Raw genomic sequence first — 12,929 nt, forward strand, 5'->3', positions numbered from 1 at the left:
ACTGATGCAGATAGATGTAAATGTATTTTGGGAAGGTGTGTGTTTGTCAGGGGTCAGGGAAATCAAAACCAAATGTCATGGGAAAAGTTGTTTTAAGGTACCTTGTAAATGAGCGCGTCATAAATCGAGTTAAAATAACCTGTGGTTTGACTATTAAACGCGCCAAGCTTGTTCAAATCTGTTCCCACCAAAAATGGCACCCCATTTCCTGTCTTTTCTTCTTCTATCTGAATCTGTATTTGAATGCAGTCAAAATAAGATGGAGGAAATGTGTCCCCAGTGATGTAACAGAGACATACATCAGAAATCCCTGGACTCTGACATTTCTTTGATTTCTTCCCACACCATCCTCTGCCTTAACTTAGTTAGACTTTGTCTGTCTGTCTGTCTGTCTGTCTGTCTGTCTGTCTGTCTGTCTGTCTGTCTGTCTGTCTGTCTGTCTGTCTGTCTGTGTGTGTGTGTGTGTGTGTGTGTGTGTGTGTGTGTGTGTGTGTGTGTGTGTGTGTGTGTGCGTGTGCGCGCGCGCGCGTAAGCATATGTACAGTACGTGCGCGAGTGTGTGTGTTCAGACAAAATCTCATCTGTCTTTGAAGCTCTTCTGCAGTCCATAGAGATCGCGATGGGGACTGACCGGCTGTTTTGATAGTGTTCCAATCTCTTCTCTTTCTCATGCCTTATCTTCATCATCAATGGCCATTTGTGTTTGTTTACCCTTGTCCTCGTCATAAACATCCTCACAGGCCAAATAGGTGATCACAGAGCGGAATGGTTCCCCCTCCCATCATCAACATTTGATTAAGATAAGGAGAACAGATTAAAATGTAGGCCACAGTAAAAAATATATATACACTTCTGGTCAAAAGTTTTAGAACACCTACTCATTCAGGGGTTTGTCTTTATTCTCACAGAATAATAGTGAAGACCTCAAAATGATGAAATAACACATATGGAATAATGTAGTCACCAAAAAAGTGTTAAACAAAACAAAATATATTTGAGATTTGAGATTCTTCAAATAGCCACCCATTGCCTTGATAACAGCTTTCCACACTCTTGGCATTATCTCAACCAGCTTCACCTGGAATGCTTTTCCAACAGTCTTGAAAGAGTTCCCACATATGCTGAGCACTTTTTGGCTGCTTTTCCTTCACTCTGCGGTCCGACTCATCCCAAACCATCTCAATTTGGTTGAGGTCAGGGGATTGTGGAGGCCAGGTCATCTGATGCAGCACTCCATTACTCTCATTCTTGGTAAAATAGCCCTCACAAAGCCTGGAGATGTGTTGGGTCATTGTCCTGTTGAAAAACAAATGATAGTCCCACTAAGCCCAAACCAGATGGGATGGAGAAGAATGCTGTGGTAGCCATGCTGGTTAAGAATGCCTTGAATTCTAAATAAATCACAGACAGTGCCACCAGCAAAGCACCCCCACACCAAAACACCTCCTCCTCCATGCTTTACTGTGGGAAATACACATGCAGAGATCATCTGATCACCCACACCACGTCTCACAAAGACACAGTGGTTGGAACCAAAAATCTCCAATTTGGACTCTAGTCCAAAGGACAAATTTCCAGCGGCCTGATGTCCGTTGATCACGTTTCTTGGCCCAAGCAAGTCTCTTCTCCTTTTTGGTGTCCTTTGGTAGTGTTTTTTTGCAGCAATTTGAACATGAAGGCCTGATTCACACAGTCTCCTCTGAACAGTTGATGTTGAGATGTGTCTCTTACTTGAACTCCGTGAAGCATTTATTTGGGCTGGTAACTCTAATGAACTTATCCTCTGCAGCAGAAGTAACTCTGGGTCTTCCATTCCTGTGGTGGTCCTCATGAGAGCCAGTTTCATCATAGCGCTTGATGGTTTTTGCGACTGCACTTGAAGAGACTTTCAAAGTTTTTGAAATGTTCCATATTGACTGACCATCGTGTCTTAAAGTAATGATGGACTGTCGTTTCTCTTTGCTTATTTGAGCTGTATATACAGTTGAAGTCGGAAGTTTATATACACCTTAGCCGAATACATTTAAACTCAGTTTTTCACAATTCCTGACATTTAATCCTAGTAGAAATTCCCTGTCTAAGATCAGTTAGGATCACCACTTTATTTTAAGAATGTGAAATGTCAGAATAATAGTAGAGAGAATGATTTACATAAGTTTACATACACTCAATTAGTATTTGGTAGCATTGCCTTTAAATTGTTTAACTTGGATTAAACGTTTTGGGTAGCCTTTCACAAGTTTCCCATAATAAGTTGGGGGAATTTTGGCCCATTCCTCCTGACAGAGCGAGTGTAACTGAGTCAGGTTTGTAGGCCTCCTTGTTCGCACACGCGTTTTCAGTTCTGCCCACACATTTTCTATAGGATTGAGGTCAGGGGTTGTGATGGCCACTCCAATACCTGGACTTTGTTGTCCTTAAGCCATTTTGCCATAACTTTGGAAGTATGCTTGAGGTCATTGTCTATTTGGAAGACTCATTTGCGACCAAGCTTTAACTTCCTGACTGATGTCCTTGAGATGTTGCTTCAATATATCCACACAATTTCCCCCTCCCCCCATGATGCCATCTTTTTTTTGAAGTGCACCAGTCCATCCTGTAGCAAAGCACCCCCACAACATGATGCTACCACCCCCGTGCTTCACGGTTGGGATGGTGTTCTTCGGCTTGCAAGCCTCCCCCTTTTCCCTCCAAACATAACGATGGTCATTATTGCCAAACAGTTTCATCAGACCAGAGGACATTTTTCCCAAAAAAGCTGAAATATTACATTTACATAAGTATTTAGACCCTTTACTCAGTACTTTGTTGAAGCACCTTCGGCAGCTATTACAGCCCCAAACAGCAATAAATACAACTTTCATTAAGTCTTCTTGGGTATGATTCTACAAGCTTGGCACACCTGTATTTGGGGAGTTTCTCCCATTCTTCTCTGCAGATCCTCCCAAGCTCTGCCAGGTTGGACGGGGAGTGTCTTTGCACAGCTATTTTCAGGTCTCTCCTGAGATGTTGATCAGGTCAAGTCTGGGCCCTGGCTGGGCCACTCAAGGACATCCAGAGACTTGTCCCAAAGCCAGTCCTGCGTTGTCTCGGCTGTGTGATTAGGGTCGTTGTCCTGTTGGAAGGTGAACCTTCACCCCAGTCTGGAGCAGGTTTTCATCAAGGATCTCTCTGTACTTTGCTTCGTTCATATTTCCCTTAATCCCGACTAGTCTCCCAGTCCCTGCCACTGAAAAACATCCCCACAGCATGATGCTGCCACCACCATGCTTCACCGTAGGGATGGTGCCTGGTTTCCTTTAGACGTGACGCTTGCAATCAAGCCAGTCTTGGTTTCATTAGACCAGAGAATGTTGTTTCTCATGGTCTGTGAGTCCTTTAGGTGCCTTTTAGCAAACTCCAAGCGGGCTGTCATGTGCCTTTGACTGAGGAGGAGTTTCCATCTGGCCACTCTAACATAAATGCCTTGATGGTGGAGTGCTGCAGAGATGATTGTCCTTCTGGAATGTTCTCACATCTCCACAGAGGAACTCTGGAGCTCTCTCAGAGTGACCATCGGGTTCTTGGTCACCTCCCTGACCAAGGCCCTTCTCCCCCGATTGCTCATTCTGGCCGGGCAACCAGCTCTCGGAAGAGTCTTGGTGGTTCCAAACTTCTTCCATTTCAGAATGATGGAGGCCACTGTGTTCTTGGGGACATTCAATGCTGCAGAACTTTTCGTACCCTTCCCCAGATCTGTGACTCGACATAATCCTGTCTCTCAGCTCTACAGACCACTCCTTCGACCTCATGGCTTGGTCTTGGGTCTGAACTGTGGAACCTTATGTAAACAGATGTGTGCCTTTCCAAATCATGTCCAGTCAATTGTATTTACCACAGGTGGACTTCAATCAAGTTGTAGAAACATCTCAAGGATGATCATTGGAAACAAGATGCACTTATGTCTTGTGTAAATAAGGTATTTCTGTTTTTTTAACTAGTTTCGAAAATATCTGTTTTTGGTTTGTCATTATGGTGTATTGTGTGTAGATTGAAGAGGTGCAAAATTATTTTATCAATTTTAGAATAAGACTGTAACAAATGTGGTTTAAGGGAAGGGGTCTGAATACTTTCCGAATGCACTATATGGGTGGGCCTGGGTGGGGTCTTAATACTTTCCGAAACATCAATGCTATATATATATGTAGATCTTCAGACCCTTGATACTGTGTAGTATACAGTACCTTCAGAAAGTATTCATACCCCTTGACTTGTTCCACATTCTGTTGTGTTACAGCCTGAATTCAAAGAGGATTACGACTTCCCTGGAGCAGGTTCTTTGTTTGCTCCCCCCAGTGCAATTGAACTTATTCCAGAGGCTGACCCAAAACAACGCCGGTGGAGAAGAGGTACTCAGGGCGATCTTTTGGTCCGACTTAGGAAGCGTGCACACCACCCACCGCTCCTGAGTATTTTACTCGCTAATGTCCAATCTCTGGATAATAAAGTTGATGAGCACAAGGCGAGAGTTGGATTTTAACATACTCTGCTTCACGGAAACATGGCTCTCTCGAGATATACTGTCTGACTCTGTAAAGCCAGTTGGGTTCTCAGTACATTGCGCCGACAGGAACAAACATCTCTCCGGGAAGCAGAATTTGGCTTAACGCCTAAAACTCTCACAAACCTTTACAGCTGCACAATTGAGAGCATCTTATCGGGCTGTATCACTTCCTGGTATGGCAACTGCACCGCCCACAACCACAAAGCTCTCCAGAGGGTGGTGCGGTCTGCCCAACGCATTACCGGGGCAAACTTCCCGCCCTCCTGGACACCTACAGCATCCGATGCCATAGGAAGGCCAAAAAGATAATCAAGGACATCAACCACCTGAGCCACTGCCTGTTCACCCCGCTATCATCCAGGAGGCGAGGTCAGTACAGGTGCATCAAAGCTGGGACCGAGAGACTGAAAAACAGCTTCTATCTCAAGGCCACCAGACTGCTAAACAGCCATCACTAACACATCAGAGTTGGCTGCCTATAGACATAGATTAGGAATCACTGGCCACTTTTAGAAATGGATCACTAGCCACTTTAATAATGTTTCTGTATCTAGCATTACTCATCTCATATGTATAAACTGCACTCAACACTATTCTACAGGATCTTAGTTACTTTTAAATTGTGTTAACATATTGCTTCACACGTCTCATATGTATATACTGTATTGTATTCTATACTACACAACTGACTGTTAAACAGCCATCACTAGCACATCAGAGGCTGCTGCCTATAGACATAGATTAGGAATCACTGGCCACTTTTAGAAATGGATCACTAATCACTTTAATAATGTATCTGTATCTTGCATTACTCATCTCACATGTATTAACTGTACTCTATACTGTTCTACGGTATGTTAGTCACTTTAATTTTGTGTAAATATTGCATCACCCATCTCATATGTATATACTATATTCTATAATACGCCACTGTATCTTAGTCCAATGCTGCTCTGACATACTGTATATGTATATATTCTTAATCCATTCCTTGCCTAGATTTACGTGTATTTTGGAAATATGTTGTGAAACTGTTTGATATTACTTGTTAGATATTACTGCACTGTCAGAGCTAGAAGCGCAAGCATTTCTCTACACCCGCAATAACATCTGCTAAACACGTGTATGTGACCAATAAATTGGATTTGATTTGATTTGAAATGGATAAAATATATTATTTTGTCTCACCCATCAACACACAATACCCCATAATGATAAAGTGAAAACATGTTTTTCGAAATATTTGCAATTTTACATAAGTATTCACACCCCTGAGTCAATACATGTTAGAATCACCTATGGCAGTGATTACAGCTGTGAGTCTTTCTGGGAAAGGCATCAGCATGCTTCAGTTCGGCTGGCTCCTAGAAAAACTCAGCTAACCGAACGAGTGTGCTTTCATACTCCCTTATTAAAAGACCTTCGCTTGAAAGATGAGTAAAAAGCGGCAACAGTACTGTTTGTCCATTTTGAGATGCCATACCCAGTATACACTTTCTTAAAAGAGTCAGAATTAATCTAAGATAACTCAAGAAATCTGGCATTCATTTTGACGTTTTTGCCGAGGAGATCTCAGTCGCGCAATTTTACGTCTAACTAATATGTTTGGCGCAGTATCTGTTGATTAAAAAATGTGAATGAAAACGGGTCATCTCTCGTTGAATGAAAACAAAAACTTTATCTAAGAATCCCTACAGTTGACCAATCACCGACGAATGGGTGTAGACTTCGGCTCTGAACTTTGGCTTGCCTCCAGAAAGAATATTGTGTCCGAACAGCCCCAAAAAATCTCACTGAAGTCCAAAATGAACAAAAACTTTATAAAATGTCTTCATAATATATGCACAAACTCTTCCGAACTGTTTTGGCTGGGAAGCATGCGGATGGCTTAAGTTTCTAAGAGCTTTGCACACCTGTATTGTACAGTTTTTTTAAAAATTATTCTTCAAGCTCTATCAAGTTGGTTGTTGGTCATGGCTAGAAAGCCATTTTCAAGTCTTGTCATAGATTTTCAAGCCGATTTAAGTCAAAACTGTAACTAGGCCACTCAGGAACATTCAATGTCATATTGGCAAGCTACTCCAGAGTATTGTATATTTGGCCTTGTGTTTTAGGTTATTGCTGAAAGGTGAATTCATCTCCCAGTGTCTGGAGGAAAGCAGGCTGAACCAGGTTTTCCTCTAGGATTTTGCCTCTGCTTAGCTCTATTCCGTTTATTTTTGTCCCCCCCCAAAACTCTCTAGTCCTTGTTGATGACAAGCATACCCATAACATGATGGAGCCACCCCCATGCTTGAAAATATGAAGAGGGGTACTTAGTGATATTTTGTGTTGGATTTGCCCCAAACATAACGCTTGTATTCAGGACATCAAGTTAATTTCTTTGCCACATTTTTTGCAGTTTTACTTTAGTGTCTTATTGTTAACGGGATGCATGTTTTGGAATATTTTTTATTCTGTAGAGGCTTCCTGCTTTTCTTTCTGTCATTTGTGTTAGTATTGTGGAGCAACTACAATGTTGTTGATCCACCCTCAGTTCTCTCCTATCACAGCCATTAAACTCTGTAACTGTTTTAAAGTCACCATTGACCTCATGGTGAAATCCCTGAGCAGTTTCCTTCCTCTCCGGCAACTGAGTTAGGAAGGACGCCTGTATTTTTGTAGTGACTGGGTGTATTGATACACCATCCGAAGCCTAATTAATAATTTCACCATACTCAAAGTGATATTCAATGTCTCCTTTTTTTACCCATCTACCAATAGCTGCCCTTCTTTGTGAGGGATTTGAAAACGTTCCTGTTTTTTGTGGTTGAATCTGTGTTTGAAATTCACTGCTCGACTGAAGGACCTTACAGATAATTGTATGTGTGGGGTACATAGATGAAGTAGTCATAAAAAAGTTGTTAAATACTATTATTACACATAGAGTGAGTCCATGCAACTTACGTGACTTGTTAAGCAAATTTTTACTTCTGAACTTATTTAGGCTTGCCATAACAAAAGGGTTGAATACTTGTTGACTCAAGACATTTCAGTTTTTCATGTTTAATGTGTAAATAAACAAACACCCCCCCCCCCCCCCAAAAATAAATCCACTGACATTATGGGGTATTGTTTGTAGGCCAGTGACACAAAATCTTAATTTAATCCATTTTAAATTCAAACTGTAACACAACAAAATGTGGAGAAAAAAGTAAAGGGGTGTGAAAATGTTCTTATTCTATTCTATCATTCCATTCAATTATACTCCCATTTCTTCAACAATTCGGTATTTCGCTATTCTACTTTAGTAAACAGTATAAGTATCAGTAGGCATGATGTGGTGTCAGATAGGTCCAACGTGCAAGGTCATGTATTGGGGGTGGTCGTCATAAACGGACAACCCGCTTTTTCCTCAGATACTGTTATCTTGTATTTGGTGGATTATTGTTCTTGCTTGGTGAAGATACAAGATATACGGTATGCTTTCAAATCAGTTTGAGAAAACGTGTTTTTAGCACTTTTGTTTTCTTTACAGGTTTTTTTTCTTCCTATTGAGGTTTTGTTTGAGCAATCTGTTTGAGCAATTTGGGGCCTTACCAACATAAGTACCAAATGAATAATGGAAATACTCACATGTGAATTCAACCAGGCTGCAGCACGCACGCGCACGCACGCACGCACGCACGCACGCACGCACGCACGCAGGCAGGCAGGCAGGCAGGCAGACAGACAGACAGACAGACAGACAGACAGACAGACAGACAGACACACACACTGACCTGACCTGACACAGCATAGGAGGGATGAAGGATTGGGAGAACTGGAAATTCCTGGGTTTGGAGAACAGGGAGGGTATCAACATTTCATAGCAACCTCCATCCTCATGCTCCCCCCCCCCCCCCCCTTCATCCCACTAACTCACAGTGGCGTTAGCCGTTAGCCTGCCGAGCCAAACTGCCTCAGTGAGTGGCAGCAGCATGCTACGTCATTGTGCATGTCCTCTGCTTTTCCTCAACAATTTACCACTTTTAAAAAACCAATGGCCAATCTGCAGACAATCGCTCGCTGAAACCCTATCTGGGTGAAGCTGATAAAATGCAGATGTGCTCCTCTCAATGTGAATTTGTGACCCAGTAAGTGGGCCCCCCCATTCCCCCCAAACACACACACCAACACCGACACACATACACACCGATACACTGACACACTCACACACCGACACACACACATACTCATCCCACACTGTTGGCAAATACCCAGCCCCCCTTCCCCCCTTTTCTGGTGGCTTTTCCTAAGCAGGTATGTGGATAGTATCACACTAACGAGTCACAATGGTGAATTTGTTCAACAAGAAGCACAGCATTACTTCAATCCGTGCGTGGCTTTTCTCCTCCTGATCAGGCAGGCAGATTGGCTGGGTCTCAAGCGTCTCGTTTTGGCCGGACAAAAGACGAATTCAGCTATTCCTTTAAGGCTCACGTGACTACAACCCCGAGTCTATTGATAAAGTCTCACCGGGGTTTCAGTTGATCAAGAGCCATTGTCGTGTCCCCGCGGTTCGAGCGACAACGTTTAGCCCTTTTAAGTTCTACATCAAACATAAAACAAAGGAGGAACATTCTAGAAAGGAATTTGGGAGGGAAGACCACATCATCAGTATAATATAGTGTGCCTTGCAGTCACCTGTGGCTAATTTTGAGTGATAGAAATGCAAGTATTTTATTGGTTCCAATAGCACTCCATATGTAGGTATGTCATGGAAATTGTAAAAATGTTCTAACTTATCCAACAAGCTGACAAGAAAAGATTTGGATAAGCTGCATCTACACTAAAATGTAGGCCTCTATTTATTGTCATTTGGCAATGAGCCTGCAATATCCAAAAAGCAACTCACCAGACATCATTAGCAAGTATTGGGACTTTACGAAGTGCATGAATGCCTTTCCCTGAATAGTAGTGACCTATTCACCATTTACATTGATTTAAGTGTTCAAATTGTAGAGAAAAAGCCATCTTTAGTCCTATGGTGGTTTGGCCCAAGAGAGAGCCTCTGGCTAATGTCTGACATACTTTGTGATCTACCTCCTTTTACCACTTGAATGTGAATACGGACAAAGTTAAGCGAAAAGCCTGGAGCCCTGCGGAGCAGCAGTAGAGTGTATCATGGATGAGCAGCCTCTGATAAAGGAGCAGTGAGAGTGCGAGAGAGAAAAAAAAGCCTGTGACAGTTTAATTGGTCGAATTAGTCATGATATTCAAATATCCGGTGTTAGCCAACCAATGGGAGAAGTGTGTAGTTGCCGCTGGCTGCCAACAGCTAGTTACAGAAACCGTGCTCAGTTAGCTTGACACATTAGGCTGCTACTCTACTTTCCCTCCCATCAGACCAAATCTAAGTCCAGTGGCATACTTTGTTTGCCAGTCCAGCTTTTGAAAATAAGTCCTATTGGTACTTTTTTCCCCGCTACATGAGAACTCTGCCACATTGAAAACTCCTTTCTAATTTCTGTCAGTTCCGCAGGTCCAACATAAACAGGTGTTCCACCCAGGCCAGTTTATTTACTTATGTCAAAGCGTGTGCTTACATACACAGAAACTCAACACACTTTTCACTTTCTCCCTCGCTACACTGACAATTTGGCCCCAACTTGCTGCCGCTACAATCTTTTTCAAAAAGACAAATTAAAGCCATATAATTTTCGAGGTGAAAGACTCCCTCTGTATCGCAGGTGCCTGGCTGGATGCAGGCGTTAACTTCCTTCCCTCTCCCGCCCATACTTACTGAAGTTTATAAGAGAGCTATTGAAAATATTTAAAGCAGTAACTTAAGTCCTCAAGCATGGTTAACGTGGTTGTAAAACATGTTGGGCTACATATGGCCCTGGGCTTGTAATAACTGGTGACGACAGCAATATGAGTGTGTCTTGAGAGAGAAGAGAGTGGATTTAGCTGAAAAAAAAGAGAAAGGGTCCGAAGACAGAAAGGGAGAGAGAGAGAAACCAGCAGAACTGCTATAACAATGCTTGAGAAACCCAAAGACGTACAGTAGGCTATGTGGGAGAATTTGGCTTGGACAGCAACCATTCGCAGTAGTTCATGCACTCAAGAAAGAGACAGGGTGTCCCTCCTCTCTCTCTCCCTCCATTCCTCTCCTTCTCTGTCTCCTCCTGCCCTCTCCCTCTATCTTCTCCCTTCCCCTTCTTTCCTTCGCTCTCCCTCCCTCTTCTCTCTCTCCTTCTCTCTTTCGAATTCTCTCTCTCTCCATAAATGCTTGGCAGTTTCACGCATGGCTGGGAGCAATTTCCCACAATGTGTAAATTAGTCAATCTCCAAAGTCAGTAAAGTGGCCTTTGATGGGGGGACATTAATGAAGTGTACCATTAGGCCCCACATTTGTATTCTCAGGGGCTCTCAGTCTTTTGAAGTTGTGGGGCCCAGCCTGGTTATCCACATGCCTGCGCTGCATGCCTCTGTTTCTTAGATGGAGAGAGAGAGAAGGAGAAATAGAGAAGTAGTGTAGGCTCTCTCCCTCTCTCTCTCTCCCCCCTGCTGGTCCCTCTAATAAACTGCCATCCAGTCAACCCCACTGGCCATTGGACAAACAGAAAGAGAGAGAGAGAGAGAGAGAGAGAGTCCAAAAAAGAAGAGGGAAGGAGCCCTGACTTTTCACTGACACTTCAAAGCCCTGTCTGGGAGTAAATTGCTGTGGACCGCTTCATTCAGAGTGTCTCTCCCTTTGCAGATGACAGTTGCATGGTGACAAAGTTCAATTGGCACTGGTAGAGGGGGGAGCGAGATCAAAGGCGCACCATTGTAATGGTTTTGTTCCGTGGAAAATCGCTTTTTGTCCCTGTGCCTTTTCACTGCCGACTCCGGCTCCAGTCTGGGTAATGGGATTTCTACTCCCTCCCTTGTGGGTGGAGAGAGAGAGAGAGAGATAGGAGGAAAGACAGAGTGTGTGTGTGTGTGTGTGTGTGTGTGTGTGTGTGTGTGTGTGTGTGTGTGTGTGTGTGTGTGTGTGTGTGTGTGTGTGTGTGTGTGTGTGTGTGTGTGTGTGTGTGTGTGTGTGTGTGTGTGTGTGTGTGTGTGTGTGTGTGTGTGTGTGAGAGAGAGAGAGAGAGAATTCTTTGCCTTGGGGTAAGGAACCTATGACCCCCCTTCCCTTTGCCCCCCCCCCCCCCCACCCCCCCCCCCCCGCCTTCTTCTACAATGCGAAGGCCAACTGTGTTGATGTTATTACGCCTTTCATCATTCCAAACGCCAAGTCATAATCTTCACTGAGAAATGTTCAAGTGCAATCAGGCAATTATGATTATTTCAATTATCCGATATGCGATGAGGCAATGGTGAGGCCAATGTCCCCCGTTTCTGTGACGGACTCTTTACAATCTCCCTCTCTTGCAAAGCCTCTTTTTCATTCTCTCTCCATTTCTTTTGCCATTGTTCTATCTCTCTCCTTTCTCACACACATTTAAATTCTCTCTCTTTCTGTTCTCTCTAATCCATTTATTTTACACTCCCTTTTATTTAGTTTCTCTCAATTAAATTCATTAGGCTTTATTGGCATATGAAACATGTTTACATTGCCAAAGCAAGTGGAATAGATAATAATCAACATTTAAATAAACAATCAGAAATGAACAGTAAACATGACACTCAAAAGTTCCTAAAGAATAGAGACATTTCAAATGTTATTTTATGGCTATGTACAGTGTTGTAACAATGTGCAAATAGTAGAAGTACGAAAGGGAAAATAAATTAACCTAAATATAGTTTGTATTTACAATGGTGTTTTCACTGGTTGCCCTTTTCTTGTGGCAACAGGTCACAAGTCTTGCTGCTGTGATGGCACACTGCGGTATTTCACCTAATAGATAAGGGAGTTTTTCAAAATTGGATTTGTTTTCAAATTCTTTGTGGGTCTGTGTAATCTGAGGGAAATACGTGTCTCTAATATGGACAAACATTTAGCAGGAGGTTAGGACGTGCAGCTCAATGTCCACCTCATTTTGTGAGCAGTGGGCAAAGTCTGTCTTCTTCTGCCTACGGTGGCCGATATCAATACCAAGGCTATGCTCACTGAGTCTGTACATAGTCAAAGCTTTTCTTAATTTTGGGTCAGTCCCAGCGGTCAGCTATTCTGCCACTGTGCAGTCTCTGTTTAGAGCTAAATATAATTCCAGTTTGTTCTTTTTCAATTCATTATCTTTTAGTTTTCTCATGATTTGTTGGGTCTAATTGTGTTACTGTGGGGTCTGTTTATGTTTGTGAACAGAGCCCCAGGACCAGCTTGCTGAGGGGACTCTTCTCTAGGTTAATCTCTCTGTAGGTGAGGGCTTTGCTATAGGAATGTTTGGGAATCACTTCCTTTTGGTGGTTGTAGAATTTAACGGCTCTTTTCTGG

The 12,929-nt window shown here is 42.9% G+C and overlaps 1 long non-coding RNA gene across 1 annotated transcript; it reads left to right on the forward strand.

The window, feature by feature from the left end:
• The first annotated feature begins 1,868 nt into the window (after positions 1-1,868).
• LOC129834475 (uncharacterized) lies at positions 1,869-5,704 on the forward strand. Its single transcript, XR_008756261.1, has 2 exons — positions 1,869-3,958; positions 4,277-5,704. It is a non-coding gene; the product is annotated as an uncharacterized LOC129834475 (long non-coding RNA).
• Positions 5,705-12,929: the final 7,225 nt, after the last annotated feature.

This window comes from Salvelinus fontinalis, chromosome 3, assembly GCF_029448725.1.
Source record: "Salvelinus fontinalis isolate EN_2023a chromosome 3, ASM2944872v1, whole genome shotgun sequence".
NCBI lineage: Eukaryota > Metazoa > Chordata > Actinopteri > Salmoniformes > Salmonidae > Salvelinus > Salvelinus fontinalis.